The sequence below is a fragment of the Procambarus clarkii genome, unplaced genomic scaffold (assembly GCF_040958095.1).
Source record: "Procambarus clarkii isolate CNS0578487 unplaced genomic scaffold, FALCON_Pclarkii_2.0 HiC_scaffold_108, whole genome shotgun sequence".
Taxonomy (NCBI): Eukaryota; Metazoa; Arthropoda; class Malacostraca; order Decapoda; family Cambaridae; genus Procambarus; species Procambarus clarkii.
The window spans coordinates 1,662,971-1,688,383 of NW_027189141.1; positions in this window are offsets into that span (position 1 = coordinate 1,662,971).

Genomic DNA, 25,413 nt, shown 5'->3' on the forward strand with positions numbered 1-25,413 from the left:
ACTTCACAAAAACGTGGAAAAACGGCAAAATATTGCCTAATTCGATGATATTTTGTTTAAATCACATTAGGGAAATGGGGGATGATAAACGCCAAAATATTGCTAAATTCGATGATTTTTTATACAAACCAAATGCAAAAAAACTAGATAAAAAATGCAATAAAATGCGAAATTCTGAGATTTGATGGCTAAATCACATATCGTGAGAAAATATGAAGTAGTGTCGAAATATTGGTATAAACGAATATATTTACGTAAAATCACACTATATGAAAAACGTGAAAAAAGTCACTATATTACCAAATTTGAGGATTTTAACTACAAATTATATGGCGAGGTTTCGTATTACTTAGATCCCAGAAAAGACATATTAAAATGTTGTTTCCAATACAAATGATATAAATCGATGTGTTTTCATTAGAATTAACTAAAATGTTCCTGATTTTCCGTTTATACTACCAATGGAAGATGTACACGTAAAACCGCTCTAATCCGGCTGAAACGTCGATATATGCAATAAAAACAGAACTTCTAACCTTTTAATATCTTACACAGTATTTTAACGAGAAGCAAGTAATTGGTTGCCAATGAAGTATTTAAGGTTATTTTCTAACCAATTATGTGTTTGCATCATTTTTATCGTATATATAATAAATTAATAACAATAAATTGAAAATTCACAAAAACGTGGAAAAACGGCAAAATATTGCCTAATTCGATGATATTTTGTTTAAATCACATAAAGAAAAAGGGGGATGATAAACGTCAAAATATTGGCAAATTCGATGATTTTTAGTACAAAACAAAATGCAAGAAAACTTGATAAAAAATGCAATATTATGCGAAATTCTGAGATTTGAAGGCCAAATCACATATCGTGAGAAAACATGAAGTAATATCGAAATATTGGTATAATCGAATATATTTACGTAAAATCACACTACATGAAAAACGTAAAAAAAGTCACTATATTACCAAATTTGAGGATTTTAACTTCAAATTATATGGCGAGGTTTCGTATTACTTAGATCCCAGAAAAGACATATTAAAATGTGGTTTCCAATACAAATGATAAAAATCAATGTGTTTTCATTAGAAATAACTAAAATGTTCCTGATTTTCCGTTTATATTACCAATCGAAGATGTACACGTAAAACCGCTCTAATTCGGCTGAAACGTCGATATATGCAATAAAAACAGAACTTCTCCCCTTTTAAATATCTTACACAGTATCATAACGAGAAACAAATAGTTGGTTGATAATGAAGTATTTATGGTTAATTTCTAACCAATTATATGTTTGCATCATTTTTATCGTATATATAATGAATTAATAACAATAAACTGAAAATTCACAAAAACGTGGAAAAACGGCAAAATATTGCCTAATTCGATGATATTTTGTTTAAATCACATAAGGGAAATGGGGGCTGATAAACGTCAAAATATTGCTAAATTCGATGATTTTTTATACAAACCAAATGCAAGAAAACTAGCTAAAAAATGCAATATAATGCGAAATTCTGAGATTTGAAGGCTAAATCACATATCGTGAGAAAATATGAAGTAGTGTCGAAATATTGGTATAAACGAATATATTTACGTAAAATCACACTATATGAAAAACGTGAAAAAAGTCACTATATTACCAAATTTGAGGATTTTAACTACAAATTATATGGCGAGGTTTCGTATTACTTAGATCCCAGAAAAGACATATTAAAATGTTGTTTCCAATACAAATGATATAAATCGATGTGTTTTCATTAGAATTAACTAAAATGTTCCTGATTTTCCGTTTATACTACCAATGGAAGATGTACACGTAAAACCGCTCTAATCCGGCTGAAACGTCGATATATGCAATAAAAACAGAACTTCTAACCTTTTAATATCTTACACAGTATTTTAACGAGAAGCAAGTAATTGGTTGCCAATGAAGTATTTAAGGTTATTTTCTAACCAATTATGTGTTTGCATCATTTTTATCGTATATATAATAAATTAATAACAATAAATTGAAACTTCACAAAAACGTGGAAAAACGGCAAAATATTGCCTAATTCGATGATATTTTGTTTAAGTCACATAAAGAAAAAGGGGGATGGTAAACGTCAAAATATTGGCAAATTCGATGATTTTTAATACAAAACAAAATGCAAGAAAACTTGATAAAAAATGCAATATTATGCGAAATTCTGAGATTTGAAGGCCAAATCACATATCGTGAGAAAACATGAAGTAATATCGAAATATTGGTATAATCGAATATATTTACGTAAAATCACACTACATGAAAAACGTAAAAAAAGTCACTATATTACCAAATTTGAGGATTTTAACTTCAAATTATATGGCGAGGTTTCGTATTACTTAGATCCCAGAAAAGACATATTAAAATGTGGTTTCCAATACAAATGATAAAAATCAATGTGTTTTCATTAGAAATAACTAAAATGTTCCTGATTTTCCGTTTATATTACCAATCGAAGATGTACACGTAAAACCGCTCTAATTCGGCTGAAACGTCGATATATGCAATAAAAACAGAACTTCTCCCCTTTTAAATATCTTACACAGTATCATAACGAGAAACAAATAGTTGGTTGATAATGAAGTATTTATGGTTAATTTCTAACCAATTATATGTTTGCATCATTTTTATCGTATATATAATGAATTAATAACAATAAACTGAAAATTCACAAAAACGTGGAAAAACGGCAAAATATTGCCTAATTCGATGATATTTTGTTTAAATCACATAAGGGAATTGGGGGCTGATAAACGTCAAAATATTGCTAAATTCGATGATTTTTTATACAAACCAAATGCAAGAAAACTAGCTAAAAAATGCAATATAATGCGAAATTCTGAGATTTGAAGGCTAAATCACATATCGTGAGAAAATATGAAGTAGTGTCGAAATATTGGTATAAACGAATATATTTACGTAAAATCACACTACATGAAAAACGTGAAAAAAGTCACTATATTACCAAATTTGATGATTTTAACTACAAATTATAAGGCGAGGTTTCGTATTAATTAGATCCCAGAAAAGAAATATTAAAATGTTGTTTCCAATACGAATGATATAAATCGATGTGTTTTCATTAGAATTAACTAAAATGTTCCTGATTTTCCGTTTATATTACCAATGGAAGATGTACACGTAAAACCGCTCTAATCCGGCTGAAACGTCGATATATGCAATAAAAACAGAACTTCTCCCCTTTTAATATCTTACACAGTATTTTAACGAGAAGCAAGTAATTGGTTGCCAATGAAGTATTTAAGGTTATTTTCTAACCAATTACGTGTTTGCATCATTTTTATCGTATATATAATAAATTAATAACAATGAACTGAAAATTCACAAAAACGTAGAAAAACGGCAAAATATTGCCTAATTCGATGATATTTTGTTTAAATCACATAAAGGAAAAGGGGGATGATAAACGTCAAAATATTGCTAAATTCGATGATTTTTAGTACAAAACAAAATGCAAGAAAACTTGATAAAAAATGCAATATTATACGAAATTCTGAGATTTGAAGGCCAAATCACAAATCGTGAGAAAACATGAAGTAATATCGAAATATTGGTATAATCGAATATATTTACGTAAAATCACACTACATGAAAAAACGTGAAAAAAATTCACTATATTACCAAATTTGAGGATTTTAACTTCAAATTATATGGCGAGGTTTCGTATTACTTAGATCCCAGAAAAGACATATTAAAATGTTGTTTCCAATACAAATGATAAAAATCAATGTGTTTTCATTAGAATTAACTAAAATATTCCTGATTTTCCGTTTATATTACCAATGGAAGATGTACACGTAAAACCGCTCTAAACCGGCTAATACGTCGATATATGCTATAAAAACAGAACTTCTCCCCTTTTTAATATCTTACACAGTATCATAACGAGAAACAAATAGTTGGTTGATAATGAAGTATTTCTGGTTAATTTCTAACCAATTATATGTTTGCATCATTTTTATCGTATATATAATGAATTAATAACAATAAACTGAAAATTCACAAAAACGTGGAAAAACGGCAAAATATTGCCTAATTCGATGATATTTTGTTTAAATCACATAAGGGAAATGGGGGATGATAAACGTCAAAATATTGCTAAATTCGATGATTTTTTATACAAACCAAATGCAAGAAAACTAGCTAAAAAATACAATATAATGCGAAATTCTGAGATTTGAAGGCTAAATCACATATCGGGAGAAAACATGAAGTAGTGTCGAAATATTGGTATAAACGAATATATTTACGTAAAATCACACTACATGAAAAACGTGAAAAAAGTCACTATATTACCAAATTTGAGGATTTTAACTACAAATTATATGGCGAGGTTTCGTATTACTTAGATCCCAGAAAAGACATATTAAAATGTTGTTTCCAATACAAATGATATAAATCGATGTGTTTTCATTAGAATTAACTAAAATGTTCCTGATTTTCCGTATATATTACCAATGGAAGATGTACACGTAAAACCGCTCTAATCCGGCGGAAACGTCGATATACGCAATAAAAACAGAACTTCTCCCCTTTTAATATCTTACATAGTATTTTAACGAGAAGCAGGTAATTGCTTGCCAATGAAGTATTTAAGGTTATTTTCTAACCCAATTATGTGTTTGCATCATTTTTATCGTATATATAGTAAATTAATAACAATAAACTGAAAATTCACAAAAACGTGCAAAAACGGCAAAATATTGCCTAATTCGATGATATTTTGTTTAAATCACATAAAGAAAAAGGGGGATGATAAACGTCAAAATATTGCTAAATTCGATGATTTTTAGTACAAAACAAAATGCAAGAATACTTGCTAAAAAATGCAATATTATGCGAAATTCTGAGATTTGAAGGCCAAATCACATATCGTGAGAAAACATGAAGTAATATCGAAAAATTGGTATAATCGAATATGTTTACGTAAAATCACACTACATGAAAAACGTGAAATAAGTCACTATATTACCAAATTTGAGGATTTTAACTTCAAATTATATGGCGAGGTTTCGTACTACTTAGATCCCAGAAAAGACATATTAAAATGTTGTTTCCAATACAAATGATAAAAATCAATGTGTTTTCATTAGAATTAACTAAAATGTTCCTGATTTTCCGTTTATATTACCAATGGAAGTAAAATAGTTTTTTACGATTACGAAGTTTATACACGTAAAACCGCTCTAATCGTTCTGAAACGTCTTTATATGCTATAAAAACAGAACTTCTCCCCTTTTAAATATCTTACACAGTATCATAACGAGAAACAAATAGTTGGTTGATAATGAAGTATTTCTGGTAAATTTCTAACCAATTATATATTTGCATCATTTTTATCGTATATATAATGAATTAATAACAATAAATTGAAAATTCACAAAAACGTGGAAAAACGGCAAAATATTGCCTAATTCGATGATATTTTGTTTAAATCACATTAGGGAAATGGGGGATGATAAACGTCAAAATATTGCTAAATTCGATGATTTTTTATACAAAACAAAATGCAAGAAAACTTGATAAAAAATGCAATATTATGCGAAATTCTGAGATTTGAAGGCCAAATCACATATCGTGAGAAAACATGAAGTAATATCGAAATATAGGTATAATCGAATATATTTACGTAAAATCACACTACATGAAAAAAGTGAAAAAATTTCACTATATTACCAAATTTGAGGATTTTAACTTCAAATTATATGGCGAAGTTTCGTATTACTTAGATCCAAGAAAAGACATTAAAATGTTGTTTCCAATACAAATGATAAAAATCAATGTGTTTTCATTAGAATTAACTAAAATATTCCTGATTTTCCGTTTATATTCCCAATGGAAGATGTACAGGTAAAACCGCTCTAATCATTCTGAAACGTCGATATATGCTATAAAAACAGAACTTCTCCCCTTTTAAATATCTTACACAGTATCATAACGAGAAACAAATAGTTGGTTGATAATGAAGTATTTCTGGTTAATTTCTAACCAATTATATGTTTGCATCATTTTTATCGTATATATAATGAATTAATAACAATAAACTGAAAATTCACAAAAACGTGGAAAAACGGCAAAATATTGCCTAATTCGATGATATTTTGTTTAAATCATATAAGGGAAATGGGGGATGATAAACGTCAAAATATTGCCAAATTCGATGATTTTTTATACAAACCAAATGCAAGAAAACTAGCTAAAAAATGCAATATAATGCGAAATTCCGAGATTTGAAGGCTAAATCACATATCGTGAGAAAACATGAAGTAGTGTCGAAATATTGGTATAAACGAATATATTTACGTAAAATCACACTACATGAAAAAGTGAAAAAAGTCACTATATTACCAAATTTGAGGATTTTAACTTCAAATTATAAGGCGAGGTTTCGTATTACTTAGATCCCAGAAAAGACATATTAAAATGTTGTTTCCAATACAAATGATATAAATCGATGTGTTTTCATTAGAATTAACTAAAATGTTCCTGATTTTCCGTTTATATTACCAATGGAAGATGTACACGTAAAACCGCTCTAATCCGGCTGAAACGTCGATATATGCAATAAAAACAGAACTTAATCCCTTTTAATATCTTACACAGTATTTTAACGAGAAACAAGTAATTGGTTGCAAATGAAGTATTTAAGGTTATTTTGTAACCAATTATGTGTTTGCATCATTTTTATCGTATATATAATGAATTAATAACAATAAACTGAAAATTGACAAAAATGTGGAAAAAAGGCAAAATATTGCCTAATTCGATGATATTTTGTTTAAATCACATAAAGGAAAAGGGGATGATAAACGTCAAAATATTGCTAAATTCGATGATTTTTAGTACAAAACAAAATGCAAGAAAACTTGCTAAAAAATGCAATATTATGCGAAATTCTGAGATTTGAAGGCCAAATCACATATCGTGAGAAAACATGAAGTAATATCGAAATATAGAACTTCTCCCCTTTTAAGTATCTTACACAGTATCATAACGAGAAACAAATAGTTGGTTGATAATGTTTAATTTCTAACCAATTATATGATTGCATCATTTTTATCGTATATATAATGAATTAATAACAATAAACTGAAAATTCACAAAAATGTGGAAAAACGGCAAAATATTGCCTAATTCGATGATATTTTGTTTAAATCACATAAAGAAAAAGGGGGATGATAAACGTTTTGGTTTTTATAAAAACCAAATGCAAGAAAACTAGCTAAAAAATGCAATATAATGCGAAATTCTGGGATTTGAAGGCCAAATCACATATCGTGAGAAAACATGAAGTAATATCGAAATATTGGTATAATCGAATATATTTACGTAAAATCATACTACATGAAAAACGTGAAATAAGTCACTATATTATGAAATTTGAGGATTTTAACTACAAATTATACGGCGAGGTTTCGTATTACTTAGGTCCAAGAAAAGACATTTTAAATGTTGTTTCCAATACAAATGATATAATTCGATGTGTTTTCATTAGAATTAACTAAAATGTTCCTGATTTTCAGTTTATATTACCAATGGAAGATGTACACGTAAAACCGCTCTAATCCGGCTGAAACGTCGATATATGCAATAAAAACAGAACTTCTCCTCTTTCAATATCTTACACAGTATTTTAACGAGAAACAAACAGTTGATTGAAAATGAAGTATTTAAGGATATTTTCTATCCAATTATGTGTTTGCATCATTTTTATCGTATATATAATAAATTAATAACAATAAACTGAAAATTCACAAAAACGTGGAAAAACGGCAAAATATTGCCTAATTCGATGATATTTTGTTTAAATCACATTAGGGAAATGGGGGATGATAAACGTCAAAATATTGCTAAATTCGATGATTTTTTATACAAACCAAATGCAAAAAAACTAGATAAAAAATGCAATATAATGCGAAATTCTGAGATTTGAAGGCTAAATCACATATCGTGAGAAAACATGAAGTAGTGTCGAAATATTGGTATAAACGAATATATTTACGTAAAATCACACTACATGAAAAACGTGAAAAAAGTCACTATATTACAAAATTTGAGGATTTTAACTACAAATTATATGGCGAGGTTTCGTATTACTTAGATCCCAGAAATGACATATTAAAATGTTGTTTCCAATACAAATGATATAAATCGATGTGTTTTCATTAGAATTAACTAAAATGTTCCTGATTTTCCGTTTATACTACCAATGGAAGATGTACACGTAAAACCGCTCTAATCCGGCTGAAACGTCGATATATGCAATAAAAACAGAACTTCTAACCTTTTAATATCTTACACAGTATTTTAACGAGAAGCAAGTAATTGGTTGCCAATGAAGTATTTAAGGTTATTTTCTAACCAATTATGTGTTTGCATCATTTTTATCGTATACATAATAAATTAATAACAATAAATTGAAAATTCACAAAAACGTGGAAAAACGGCAAAATATTGCCTAATTCGATGATATTTTGTTTAAATCACATAAAGGAAAAGGGGGATGATAAACGTCAAAATATTGGTAAATTCGATGATTTTTAGTACAAAACAAAATGCAAGAAAACTTGATAAAAAATGCAATATTATGCGAAATTCTGAGATTTCAAGGCCAAATCACATATCGTGAGAAAACATGAAGTAATATCGAAATATTGGTATAATCGAATATATTTACGTAAAATCACACTACATGAAAAAACGTGAAAAAAATTCACTATATTACCAAATTTGAGGATTTTAACTTCAAATTATATGGCGAGGTTTCGTATTACTTACATCCCAGAAAAGGCATATTAAAATGTTGTTTCCAATACAAATGATAATAATCAATGTGTTTTCATTAGAATTAACTAAAATATTCCTGATTTTCCGTTTATATTACCAATGGAAGATGTACACGTAAAACCGCTCTAAACCGGCTAATACGTCGATATATGCTATAAAAACAGAACTTCTCCCCTTTTTAATATCTTACACAGTATCATAACGAGAAACAAATAGTTGGTTGATAATGAAGTATTTCTGGTTAATTTCTAACCAATTATATGTTTGCATCATTTTTATCGTATATATAATGAATTAATAACAATAAACTGAAAATTCACAAAAACGTGGAAAAACGGCAAAATATTGCCTAATTCGATGATATTTTGTTTAAATCACATAAGGGAAATGGGGGATGATAAAAGTCAAAATATTGCTAAATTCGATGATTTTTTATACAAACCAAATGCAAGAAAACTAGCTAAAAAATACAATATAATGCGAAATTCTAAGATTTGAAGGCTAAATCACATATCGGGAGAAAACATGAAGTAGTGTCGAAATATTGGTATAAACGAATATATTTACGTAAAATCTACACTACATGAAAAACGTGAAAAAAGTCACTATATTACCAAATTTGAGGATTTTAACTACAAATTATATGGCGAGGTTTCGTATTACTTAGATCCCAGAAAAGACATATTAAAATGTTGTTTCCAATACAAATGATATAAATCGATGTCTTTTCATTAGAATTAACTAAAATGTTCCTGATTTTCCGTATATATTACCAATGGAAGATGTACACGTAAAACCGCTCTAATCCGGCGGAAACGTCGATATACGCAATAAAAACAGAACTTCTCCCCTTTTAATATCTTACACAGTATTTTAACGAGAAGCAGGTAATTGCTTGCCAATGAAGTATTTAAGGTTATTTTCTAACCCAATTATGTGTTTGCATCATTTTTATCGTATATATAATAAATTAATAACAATAAACTGAAAATTCACAAAAACGTGGAAAAACGGCAAAATATTGCCTAATTCGATGATATTTTGTTTAAATCACATAAAGAAAAAGGGGGATGATAAACGTCAAAATATTGGTAAATTCGATGATTTTTAGTACAAAACAAAATGCAAGAAAACTTGATAAAAAATGCAATATTATGCGAAATTCTGAGATTTGAAGGCCAAATCACATATCGTGAGAAAACATGAAGTAATATCGAAATATTGGTATAATCGAATATATTTACGTAAAATCACACTACATGAAAAAACGTGAAAAAAATTCACTATATTACCAAATTTGAGGATTTTAACTTCAAATTATATGGCGAGGTTTCGTATTACTTACATCCCAGAAAAGACATATTAAAATGTTGTTTCCAATACAAATGATAAAAATCAATGTGTTTTCATTAGAATTAACTAAAATATTCCTGATTTTCCGTTTATATTACCAATGGAAGATGTACACGTAAAACCGCTCTAAACCGGCTAATACGTCGATATATGCTATAAAAAGAGAACATCTCCCCTTTTTAATATCTTACACAGTATCATAACGAGAAACAAATAGTTGGTTGATAATGAAGTATTTCTGGTTAATTTCTAACCAATTATATGTTTGCATCATTTTTATCGTATATATAATGAATTAATAACAATAAACTGAAAATTCACAAAAACGTGGAAAAACGGCAAAATATTGCCTAATTCGATGATATTTTGTTTAAATCACATAAGGGAAATGGGGGATGATAAACGTCAAAATATTGCTAAATTCGATGATTTTTTATACAAACCAAATGCAAGAAAACTAGCTAAAAAATACAATATAATGCGAAATTCTAAGATTTGAAGGCTAAATCACATATCGGGAGAAAACATGAAGTAGTGTCGAAATATTGGTATAAACGAATATATTTACGTAAAATCTACACTACATGAAAAACGTGAAAAAAGTCACTATATTACCAAATTTGAGGATTTTAACTACAAATTATATGGCGAGGTTTCGTATTACTTAGATCCCAGAAAAGACATATTAAAATGTTGTTTCCAATACAAATGATATAAATCGATGTCTTTTCATTAGAATTAACTAAAATGTTCCTGATTTTCCGTATATATTACCAATGGAAGATGTACACGTAAAACCGCTCTAATCCGGCGGAAACGTCGATATACGCAATAAAAACAGAACTTCTCCCCTTTTAATATCTTACACAGTATTTTAACGAGAAGCAGGTAATTGCTTGCCAATGAAGTATTTAAGGTTATTTTCTAACCCAATTATGTGTTTGCATCATTTTTATCGTATATATAATAAATTAATAACAATAAACTGAAAATTCACAAAAACGTGGAAAAACGGCAAAATATTGCCTAATTCGATGACATTTTGTTTAAATCACATAAAGAAAAAGGGGGATGATAAACGTCAAAATATTGCTAAATTCGATGATTTTTAGTACAAAACAAAATGCAAGAATACTTGCTAAAAAATGCAATATTATGCGAAATTCTGAGATTTGAAGGCCAAATCACATATCGTGAGAAAACATGAAGTAATATCGAAAAATTGGTATAATCGAATATGTTTACGTAAAATCACACTACATGAAAAACGTGAAATAAGTCACTATATTACCAAATTTGAGGATTTTAACTTCAAATTATATGGCGAGGTTTCGTACTACTTAGATCCCAGAAAAGACATATTAAAATGTTGTTTCCAATACAAATGATAAAAATCAATGTGTTTTCATTAGAATTAACTAAAATATTCCTGATTTTCCGTTTATATTACCAATGGAAGATGTACACGTAAAACCGCTCTAAACCGGTTAATACGTCGATATATGCTATAAAAACAGAACTTCTCCCCTTTTTAATATCTTACACAGTATCATAACGAGAAACAAATAGTTCGTTGATAATGAAGTATTTCTGGTTAATTTCTAACCAATTATATGTTTGCATCATTTTTATCGTATATATAATGAATTAATAACAATAAACTGAAAATTCACAAAAACGTGGAAAAACGGCAAAATATTGCCTAATTCGATGATATTTTGTTTAAATCACATAAGGGAAATGGGGGATGATAAACGTCAAAATATTGCTAAATTCGATGATTTTTTATACAAACCAAATGCAAGAAAACTAGCTAAAAAATACAATATAATGCGAAATTCTGAGATTTGAAGGCTAAATCACATATCGGGAGAAAACATGAAGTAGTGTCGAAATATTGGTATAAACGAATATATTTACGTAAAATCACACTACATGAAAAACGTGAAAAAAGTCACTATATTACCAAATTTGAGGATTTTAACTACAAATTATATGGCGAGGTTTCGTATTACTTAGATCCCAGAAAAGACATATTAAAATGTTGTTTCCAATACAAATGATATAAATCGATGTGTTTTCATTAGAATTAACTAAAATGTTCCTGATTTTCCGTATATATTACCAATGGAAGATGTACACGTAAAACCGCTCTAATCCGGCGGAAACGTCGATATACGCAATAAAAACAGAACTTCTCCCTTTTTAATATCTTACATAGTATTTTAACGAGAAGCAGGTAATTGCTTGCCAATGAAGTATTTAAGGTTATTTTCTAACCCAATTATGTGTTTGCATCATTTTTATCGTATATATAATAAATTAATAACAATAAACTGAAAATTCACAAAAACGTGGAAAAACGGCAAAATATTGCCTAATTCGATGATATTTTGTTTAAATCACATAAAGAAAAAGGGGGATGATAAACGTCAAAATATTGCTAAATTCGATGATTTTTAGTACAAAACAAAATGCAAGAATACTTGCTAAAAAATGCAATATTATGCGAAATTCTGAGATTTGAAGGCCAAATCACATATCGTGAGAAAACATGAAGTAATATCGAAAAATTGGTATAATCGAATATGTTTACGTAAAATCACACTACATGAAAAACGTGAAATAAGTCACTATATTACCAAATTTGAGGATTTTAACTTCAAATTATATGGCGAGGTTTCGTACTACTTAGATCCCAGAAAAGACATATTAAAATGTTGTTTCCAATACAAATGATAAAAATCAATGTGTTTTCATTAGAATTAACTAAAATGTTCCTGATTTTCCGTTTATATTACCAATGGAAGTAAAATAGTTTTTTACGATTACGAAGTTTATACACGTAAAACCGCTCTAATCGTTCTGAAACGTCTTTATATGCTATAAAAACAGAACTTCTCCCCTTTTAAATATCTTACACAGTATCATAACGAGAAACAAATAGTTGGTTGATAATGAAGTATTTCTGGTAAATTTCTAACCAATTATATATTTGCATCATTTTTATCGTATATATAAGGAATTAATAACAATAAATTGAAAATTCACAAAAACGTGGAAAAACGGCAAAATATTGCCTAATTCGATGATATTTTGTTTAAATCACATTAGGGAAATGGGGGATGATAAACGTCAAAATATTGCTAAATTCGATGATTTTTTATACAAAACAAAATGCAAGAAAACTTGATAAAAAATGCAATATTATGCGAAATTCTGAGATTTGAAGGCCAAATCACATATCGTGAGAAAACATGAAGTAATATCGAAATATTGGTATAATCGAATATATTTACGTAAATTCACACTACATGAAAAAAGTGAAAAAATTTCACTATATTACCAAATTTGAGGATTTTAACTTCAAATTATATGGCGAAGTTTCGTATTACTTAGATCCAAGAAAAGACATATTAAAATGTTGTTTCCAATACAAATGATAAAAATCAATGTGTTTTCATTAGAATTAACTAAAATATTCCTGATTTTCCGTTTATATTCCCAATGGAAGATGTACAGGTAAAACCGCTCTAATCATTCTGAAACGTCGATATATGCTATAAAAACAGAACTTCTCCCCTTTTAAATATCTTACACAGTATCATAACGAGAAACAAATAGTTGGTTGATAATGAAGTATTTCTGGTTAATTTCTAACCAATTATATGTTTGCATCATTTTTATCGTATATATAATGAATTAATAACAATAAACTGAAAATTCACAAAAACGTGGAAAAACGGCAAAATATTGCCTAATTCGATGATATTTTGTTTAAATCACATAAGGGAAATGGGGGATGATAAACGTCAAAATATTGCCAAATTCGATGATTTTTTATACAAACCAAATGCAAGAAAACTAGCTAAAAAATGCAATATAATGCGAAATTCCGAGATTTGAAGGCTAAATCACATATCGTGAGAAAACATGAAGTAGTGTCGAAATATTGGTATAAACGAATATATTTACGTAAAATCACACTACATGAAAAACGTGAAAAAAGTCACTATATTACCAAATTTGAGGATTTTAACTACAAATTATATGGCGAGGTTTCGTATTACTTAGATCCCAGAAATGACATATTAAAATGTTGTTTCCAATACAAATGATATAAATCGATGTGTTTTCATTAGAATTAACTAAAATGTTCCTGATTTTCCGTTTATATTACCAATGGAAGATGTACACGTAAAACCGCTCTAATCCGGCTGAAACGTCGATATATGCAATAAAAACAGAACTTAATCCCTTTTAATATCTTACACAGTATTTTAACGAGAAACAAGTAATTGGTTGCAAATGAAGTATTTAAGGTTATTTTGTAACCAATTATGTGTTTGCATCATTTTTATCGTATATATAATGAATTAATAACAATAAACTGAAAATTGACAAAAATGTGGAAAAAAGGCAAAATATTGCCTAATTCGATGATATTTTGTTTAAATCACATAAAGGAAAAGGGGATGATAAACGTCAAAATATTGCTAAATTCGATGATTTTTAGTACAAAACAAAATGCAAGAAAACTTGCTAAAAAATGCAATATTATGCGAAATTCTGAGATTTGAAGGCCAAATCACATATCGTGAGAAAACATGAAGTAATATCGAAATATAGAACTTCTCCCCTTTTAAGTATCTTACACAGTATCATAACGAGAAACAAATAGTTGGTTGATAATGTTTAATTTCTAACCAATTATATGATTGCATCATTTTTATCGTATATATAATGAATTAATAACAATAAACTGAAAATTCACAAAAATGTGGAAAAACGGCAAAATATTGCCTAATTCGATGATATTTTGTTTAAATCACATAAAGAAAAAGGGGGATGATAAACGTTTTGGTTTTTATAAAAACCAAATGCAAGAAAACTAGCTAAAAAATGCAATATAATGCGAAATTCTGGGATTTGAAGGCCAAATCACATATCGTGAGAAAACATGAAGTAATATCGAAATATTGGTATAATCGAATATATTTACGTAAAATCATACTACATGAAAAACGTGAAATAAGTCACTATATTATGAAATTTGAGGATTTTAACTACAAATTATACGGCGAGGTTTCGTATTACTTAGGTCCCAGAAAAGACATTTTAAATGTTGTTTCCAATACAAATGATATAATTCGATGTGTTTTCATTAGAATTAACTAAAATGTTCCTGATTTTCAGTTTATATTACCAATGGAAGATGTACACGTAAAACCGCTCTAATCCGGCTGAAACGTCGATATATGCAATAAAAACAGAACTTCTCCTCTTTCAATATCTTACACAGTATTTTAACGAGAAACAAACAGTTGATTGAAAATGAAGTATTTAAGGATATTTTCTATCCAATTATGTGTTTGCATCATTTTTATCGTATATATAATAAATTAATAACAATAAACTGAAAATTCACAAAAACGTGGAAAAACGGCAAAATATTGCCTAATTCGATGATATTTTGTTTAAATCACATTAGGGAAATGGGGGATGATAAACGTCAAAATATTGCTAAATTCGATGATTTTTTATACAAACCAAATGCAAAAAAACTAGATAAAAAATGCAATATAATGCGAAATTCTGAGATTTGAAGGCTAAATCACATATCGTGAGAAAACATGAAGTAGTGTCGAAATATTGGTATAAACGAATATATTTACGTAAAATCACACTACATGAAAAACGTGAAAAAAGTCACTATATTACAAAATTTGAGGATTTTAACTACAAATTATATGGCGAGGTTTCGTATTACTTAGATCCCAGAAATGACATATTAAAATGTTGTTTCCAATACAAATGATATAAATCGATGTGTTTTCATTAGAATTAACTAAAATGTTCCTGATTTTCCGTTTATACTACCAATGGAAGATGTACACGTAAAACCGCTCTAATCCGGCTGAAACGTCGATATATGCAATAAAAACAGAACTTCTAACCTTTTAATATCTTACACAGTATTTTAACGAGAAGCAAGTAATTGGTTGCCAATGAAGTATTTAAGGTTATTTTCTAACCAATTATGTGTTTGCATCATTTTTATCGTATACATAATAAATTAATAACAATAAATTGAAAATTCACAAAAACGTGGAAAAACGGCAAAATATTGCCTAATTCGATGATATTTTGTTTAAATCACATAAAGGAAAAGGGGGATGATAAACGTCAAAATATTGGTAAATTCGATGATTTTTAGTACAAAACAAAATGCAAGAAAACTTGATAAAAAATGCAATATTATGCGAAATTCTGAGATTTGAAGGCCAAATCACATATCGTGAGAAAACATGAAGTAATATCGAAATATTGGTATAATCGAATATATTTACGTAAAATCACACTACATGAAAAAACGTGAAAAAAATTCACTATATTACCAAATTTGAGGATTTTAACTTCAAATTATATGGCGAGGTTTCGTATTACTTACATCCCAGAAAAGACATATTAAAATGTTGTTTCCAATACAAATGATAAAAATCAATGTGTTTTCATTAGAATTAACTAAAATATTCCTGATTTTCCGTTTATATTACCAATGGAAGATGTACACGTAAAACCGCTCTAAACCGGCTAATACGTCGATATATGCTATAAAAACAGAACTTCTCCCCTTTTTAATATCTTACACAGTATCATAACGAGAAACAAATAGTTGGTTGATAATGAAGTATTTCTGGTTAATTTCTAACCAATTATATGTTTGCATCATTTTTATCGTATATATAATGAATTAATAACAATAAACTGAAAATTCACAAAAACGTGGAAAAACGGCAAAATATTGCCTAATTCGATGATATTTTGTTTAAATCACATAAGGGAAATGGGGGATGATAAACGTCAAAATATTGCTAAATTCGATGATTTTTTATACAAACCAAATGCAAGAAAACTAGCTAAAAAATACAATATAATGCGAAATTCTAAGATTTGAAGGCTAAATCACATATCGTGAGAAAACATGAAGTAGTGTCGAAATATTGGTATAAACGAATATATTTACGTAAAATCACACTACATGAAAAAGTGAAAAAAGTCACTATATTACCAAATTTGAGAATTTTAACTTCAAATTATAAGGCGAGGTTTCGTATTACTTAGATCCCAGAAAAGACATATTAAAATGTTGTTTCCAATACAAATGATATAAATCGATGTGTTTTCATTAGAATTAACTAAAATGTTCCTGATTTTCCGTTTATATTACCAATGGAAGATGTACACGTAAAACCGCTCTAATCCGGCTGAAACGTCGATATATGCAATAAAAACAGAACTTAATCCCTTTTAATATCTTACATAGTATTTTAACGAGAAGCAGGTAATTGCTTGCCAATGAAGTATTTAAGGTTATTTTCTAACCCAATTATGTGTTTGCATCATTTTTATCGTATATATAATAAATTAATAACAATAAACTGAAAATTCACAAAAACGTGGAAAAACGGCAAAATATTGCCTAATTCGATGATATTTTGTTTAAATCACATAAAGAAAAAGGGGGATGATAAACGTCAAAATATTGCTAAATTCGATGATTTTTAGTACAAAACAAAATGCAAGAATACTTGCTAAAAAATGCAATATTATGCGAAATTCTGAGATTTGAAGGCCAAATCACATATCGTGAGAAAACATGAAGTAATATCGAAAAATTGGTATAATCGAATATGTTTACGTAAAATCACACTACATGAAAAACGTGAAATAAGTCACTATATTACCAAATTTGAGGATTTTAACTTCAAATTATATGGCGAGGTTTCGTACTACTTAGATCCCAGAAAAGACATATTAAAATGTTGTTTCCAATACAAATGATAAAAATCAATGTGTTTTCATTAGAATTAACTAAAATGTTCCTGATTTTCCGTTTATATTACCAATGGAAGTAAAATAGTTTTTTACGATTACGAAGTTTATACACGTAAAACCGCTCTAATCGTTCTGAAACGTCTTTATATGCTATAAAAACAGAACTTCTCCCCTTTTAAATATCTTACACAGTATCATAACGAGAAACAAATAGTTGGTTGATAATGAAGTATTTCTGGTAAATTTCTAACCAATTATATATTTGCATCATTTTTATCGTATATATAATGAATTAATAACAATAAATTGAAAATTCACAAAAACGTGGAAAAACGGCAAAATATTGCCTAATTCGATGATATTTTGTTTAAATAACATTAGGGAAATGGGGGATGATAAACGTCAAAATATTGCTAAATTCGATGATTTTTTATACAAAACAAAATGCAAGAAAACTTGATAAAAAATGCAATATTATGCGAAATTCTGAGATTTGAAGGCCAAATCACATATCGTGAGAAAACATGAAGTAATATCGAAATATTGGTATAATCGAATATATTTACGTAAAATCACACTACATGAAAAAAGTGAAAAAATTTCACTATATTACCAAATTTGAGGATTTTAACTTCAAATTATATGGCGAAGTTTCGTATTACTTAGATCCAAGAAAAGACATATTAAAATGTTGTTTCCAATACAAATGATAAAAATCAATGTGTTTTCATTAGAATTAACTAAAATATTCCTGATTTTCCGTTTATATTCCCAATGGAAGATGTACAGGTAAAACCGCTCTAATCATTCTGAAACGTCGATATATGCTGTAAAAACAGAACTTCTCCCCTTTTAAATATCTTACACAGTATCATAACGAGAAACAAATAGTTGGTTGATAATGAAGTATTTCTGGTTAATTTCTAACCAATTATATGTTTGCATCATTTTTATCGTATATATAATGAATTAATAACAATAAACTGAAAATTCACAAAAACGTGGAAAAACGGCAAAATATTGCCTAATTCGATGATATTTTGTTTAAATCACATAAGGGAAATGGGGGATGATAAACGTCAAAATATTGCCAAATTCGATGATTTTTTATACAAACCAAATGCAAGAAAACTAGCTAAAAAATGCAATATAATGCGAAATTCCGAGATTTGAAGGCTAAATCACATATCGTGAGAAAACATGAAGTAGTGTCGAAATATTGGTATAAACGAATATATTTACGTAAAATCACACTACATGAAAAACGTGAAAAAAGTCACTATATTACCAAATTTGAGGATTTTAACTACAAATTATATGGCGAGGTTTCGTATTACTTAGATCCCAGAAATGACATATTAAAATGTTGTTTCCAATACAAATGATATAAATCGATGTGTTTTCATTAGAATTAACTAAAATGTTCCTGATTTTCCGTTTATACTACCAATGGAAGATGTACACGTAAAACCGCTCTAATCCGGCTGAAACGTCGATATATGCAATAAAAACAGAACTTCTAACCTTTTAATATCTTACACAGTATTTTAACGAGAAGCAAGTAATTGGTTGCCAATGAAGTATTTAAGGTTATTTTCTAACCAATTATGTGTTTGCATCATTTTTATCGTATACATAATAAATTAATAACAATAAATTGAAAATTCACAAAAACGTGGAAAAACGGCAAAATATTGCCTAATTCGATGATATTTTGTTTAAATCACATAAAGGAAAAGGGGGATGATAAACGTCAAAATATTGGTAAATTCGATGATTTTTAGTACAAAACAAAATGCAAGAAAACTTGATAAAAAATGCAATATTATGCGAAATTCTGAGATTTGAAGGCCAAATCACATATCGTGAGAAAACATGAAGTAATATCGAAATATTGGTATAATCGAATATATTTACGTAAAATCACACTACATGAAAAAACGTGAAAAAAATTCACTATATTACCAAATTTGAGGATTTTAACTTCAAATTATATGGCGAGGTTTCGTATTACTTACATCCCAGAAAAGACATATTAAAATGTTGTTTCCAATACAAATGATAAAAATCAATGTGTTTTCATTAGAATTAACTAAAATATTCCTGATTTTCCGTTTATATTACCAATGGAAGATGTACACGTAAAACCGCTCTAAACCGGCTAATACGTCGATATATGCTATAAAAACAGAACTTCTCCCCTTTTTAATATCTTACACAGTATCATAACGAGAAACAAATAGTTGGTTGATAATGAAGTATTTCTGGTTAATTTCTAACCAATTATATGTTTGCATCATTTTTATCGTATATATAATGAATTAATAACAATAAACTGAAAATTCACAAAAACGTGGAAAAACGGCAAAATATTGCCTAATTCGATGATATTTTGTTTAAATCACATAAGGGAAATGGGGGATGATAAACGTCAAAATATTGCTAAATTCGATGATTTTTTATACAAACCAAATGCAAGAAAACTAGCTAAAAAATACAATATAATGCGAAATTCTAAGATTTGAAGGCTAAATCACATATCGTGAGAAAACATGAAGTAGTGTCGAAATATTGGTATAAACGAATATATTTACGTAAAATCACACTACATGAAAAAGTGAAAAAAGTCACTATATTACCAAATTTGAGAATTTTAACTTCAAATTATAAGGCGAGGTTTCGTATTACTTAGATCCCAGAAAAGACATATTAAAATGTTGTTTCCAATACAAATGATATAAATCGATGTGTTTTCATTAGAATTAACTAAAATGTTCCTGATTTTCCGTTTATATTACCAATGGAAGATGTACACGTAAACCCGCTCTAATCCGGCTGAAACGTCGATATATGCAATAAAAACAGAACTTAATCCCTTTTAATATCTTACACAGTATTTTAACGAGAAACAAGTAATTGGTTGCAAATGAAGTATTTAAGGTTATTTTGTAACCAATTATGTGTTTGCATCATTTTTATCGTATATATAATGAATTAATAACAATAAACTGAAAATTGACAAAAATGTGGAAAAAAGGCAAAATATTGCCTAATTCGATGATATTTTGTTTAAATCACATAAAGGAAAAGGGGATGATAAACGTCAAAATATTGCTAAATTCGATGATTTTTAGTACAAAACAAAATGCAAGAAAACTTGCTAAAAAATGCAATATTATGCGAAATTCTGAGATTTGAAGGCCAAATCACATATCGTGAGAAAACATGAAGTAATATCGAAATATAGAACTTCTCCCCTTTTAAGTATCTTACACAGTATCATAACGAGAAACAAATAGTTTGTTGATAATGTTTAATTTCTAACCAATTATATGATTGCATCATTTTTATCGTATATATAATGAATTAATAACAATAAACTGAAAATTCACAAAAATGTGGAAAAACGGCAAAATATTGCCTAATTCGATGATATTTTGTTTAAATCACATAAGGGAAATGGGGGATGATAAACGTTTTGGTTTTTATAAAAACCAAATGCAAGAAAACTAGCTAAAAAATGCAATATAATGCGAAATTCTGGGATTTGAAGGCCAAATCACATATCGTGAGAAAACATGAAGTAATATCGAAATATTGGTATAATCGAATATATTTACGTAAAATCATACTACATGAAAAACGTGAAATAAGTCACTATATTATGAAATTTGAGGATTTTAACTACAAATTATATGGCGAGGTTTCGTATTACTTAGATCCCAGAAAAGACATATTAAAATGTTGTTTCCAATACAAATGATAAAAATCAATGTGTTTTCATTAGAATTAACTAAAATATTCCTGATTTTCCGTTTATATTACCAATGGAAGATGTACACGTAAAACCGCTCTAAACCGGTTAATACGTCGATATATGCTATAAAAACAGAACTTCTCCCCTTTTTAATATCTTACACAGTATCATAACGAGAAACAAATAGTTCGTTGATAATGAAGTATTTCTGGTTAATTTCTATCCAATTATATGTTTGCATCATTTTTATCGTATATATAATGAATTAATAACAATAAACTGAAAATTCACAAAAACGTGGAAAAACGGCAAAATATTGCCTAATTCGATGATATTTTGTTTAAATCACATAAGGGAAATGGGGGATGATAAACGTCAAAATATTGCTAAATTCGATGATTTTTTATACAAACCAAATGCAAGAAAACTAGCTAAAAAATACAATATAATGCGAAATTCTGAGATTTGAAGGCTAAATCACATATCGGGAGAAAACATGAAGTAGTGTCGAAATATTGGTATAAACGAATATATTTACGTAAAATCACACTACATGAAAAAGTGAAAAAAGTCACTATATTACCAAATTTGAGAATTTTAACTTCAAATTATAAGGCGAGGTTTCGTATTACTTAGATCCCAGAAAAGACATATTAAAATGTTGTTTCCAATACAAATGATATAAATCGATGTGTTTTCATTAGAATTAACTAAAATGTTCCTGATTTTCCGTTTATATTACCAATGGAAGATGTACACGTAAAACCGCTCTAATCCGGCTGAAACGTCGATATATGCAATAAAAACAGAACTTATTCCCTTTTAATATCTTACACAGTATTTTAACGAGAAACAAGTAATTGGTTGCAAATGAAGTATTTAAGGTTATTTTGTAACCAATTATGTGTTTGCATCATTTTTATCGTATATATAATGAATTAATAACAATAAACTGAAAATTGACAAAAATGTGGAAAAAAGGCAAAATATTGCCTAATTCGATGATATTTTGTTTAAATCACATAAAGGAAAAGGGGATGATAAACGTCAAAATATTGCTAAATTCGATGATTTTTAGTACAAAACAAAATGCAAGAAAACTTGCTAAAAAATGCAATATTATGCGAAATTCTGAGATTTGAAGGCCAAATCACATATCGTGAGAAAACATGAAGTAATATCGAAATATAGAACTTCTCCCCTTTTAAGTATCTTACACAGTATCATAACGAGAAACAAATAGTTTGTTGATAATGTTTAATTTCTAACCAATTATATGATTGCATCATTTTTATCGTATATATAATGAATTAATAACAATAAACTGAAAATTCACAAAAATGTGGAAAAACGGCAAAATATTGCCTAATTCGATGATATTTTGTTAAAATCACATAAGGGAAATGGGGGATGATAAACGTTTTGGTTTTTATAAAAACCAAATGCAAGAAAACTAGCTAAAAAATGCAATATAATGCGAAATTCTGGGATTTGAAGGCCAAATCACATATCGTGAGAAAACATGAAGTAATATCGAAATATTGGTATAATCGAATATATTTACGTAAAATCATACTACATGAAAAACGTGAAATAAGTCACTATATTATGAAATTTGAGGATTTTAACTACAAATTATATGGCGAGGTTTCGTATTACTTAGATCCCAGAAAAGACATATTAAAATGTTGTTTCCAATACAAATGATAAAAATCAATGTGTTTTCATTAGAATTAACTAAAATATTCCTGATTTTCCGTTTATATTACCAATGGAAGATGTACACGTAAAACCGCTCTAAACCGGTTAATACGTCGATATATGCTATAAAAACAGAACTTCTCCCCTTTTTAATATCTTACACAGTATCATAACGAGAAACAAATAGTTCGTTGATAATGAAGTATTTCTGGTTAATTTCTAACCAATTATATGTTTGCATCATTTTTATCGTATATATAATGAATTAATAACAATAAACTGAAAATTCACAAAAACGTGGAAAAACGGCAAAATATTGCCTAATTCGATGATATTTTGTTTAAATCACATAAGGGAAATGGGGGATGATAAACGTCAAAATATTGCTAAATTCGATGATTTTTTATACAAACCAAATGCAAGAAAACTAGCTAAAAAATACAATATAATGCGAAATTCTGAGATTTGAAGGCTAAATCACATATCGGGAGAAAACATGAAGTAGTGTCGAAATATTGGTATAAACGAATATATTTACGTAAAATCACACTACATGAAAAACGTGAAAAAAGTCACTATATTACCAAATTTGAGGATTTTAACTACAAATTATATGGCGAGGTTTCGTATTACTTAGATCCCAGAAAAGACATATTAAAATGTTGTTTCCAATACAAATGATATAAATCGATGTGTTTTCATTAGAATTAACTAAAATGTTCCTGATTTTCCGTATATATTACCAATGGAAGATGTACACGTAAAACCGCTCTAATCCGGCGGAAACGTCGATATACGCAATAAAAACAGAACTTCTCCCCTTTTAATATCTTACATAGTATTTTAACGAGAAGCAGGTAATTGCTTGCCAATGAAGTATTTAAGGTTATTTTCTAACCCAATTATGTGTTTGCATCATTTTTATCGTATATATAATAAATTAATAACAATAAACTGAAAATTCACAAAAACGTGGAAAAACGGCAAAATATTGCCTAATTCGATGATATTTTGTTTAAATCACATAAAGAAAAAGGGGGATGATAAACGTCAAAATATTGCTAAATTCGATGATTTTTAGTACAAAACAAAATGCAAGAATACTTGCTAAAAAATGCAATATTATGCGAAATTCTGAGATTTGAAGGCCAAATCACATATCGTGAGAAAACATGAAGTAATATCGAAAAATTGGTATAATCGAATATGTTTACGTAAAATCACACTACATGAAAAACGTGAAATAAGTCACTATATTACCAAATTTGAGGATTTTAACTTCAAATTATATGGCGAGGTTTCGTACTACTTAGATCCCAGAAAAGACATATTAAAATGTTGTTTCCAATACAAATGATAAAAATCAATGTGTTTTCATTAGAATTAACTAAAATGTTCCTGATTTTCCGTTTATATTACCAATGGAAGTAAAATAGTTTTTTACGATTACGAAGTTTATACACGTAAAACCGCTCTAATCGTTCTGAAACGTCTTTATATGCTATAAAAACAGAACTTCTCCCCTTTTAAATATCTTACACAGTATCATAACGAGAAACAAATAGTTAGTTGATAATGAAGTATTTCTGGTAAATTTCTAACCAATTATATATTTGCATCATTTTTATCGTATATATAATGAATTAATAACAATAAATTGAAAATTCACAAAAACGTGGAAAAACGGCAAAATATTGCCTAATTCGATGATATTTTGTTTAAATCACATTAGGGAAATGGGGGATGATAAACGTCAAAATATTGCTAAATTCGATGATTTTTTATACAAAACAAAATGCAAGAAAACTTGATAAAAAATGCAATATTATGCGAAATTCTGAGATTTGAAGGCCAAATCACATATCGTGAGAAAACATGAAGTAATATCGAAATATTGGTATAATCGAATATATTTACGTA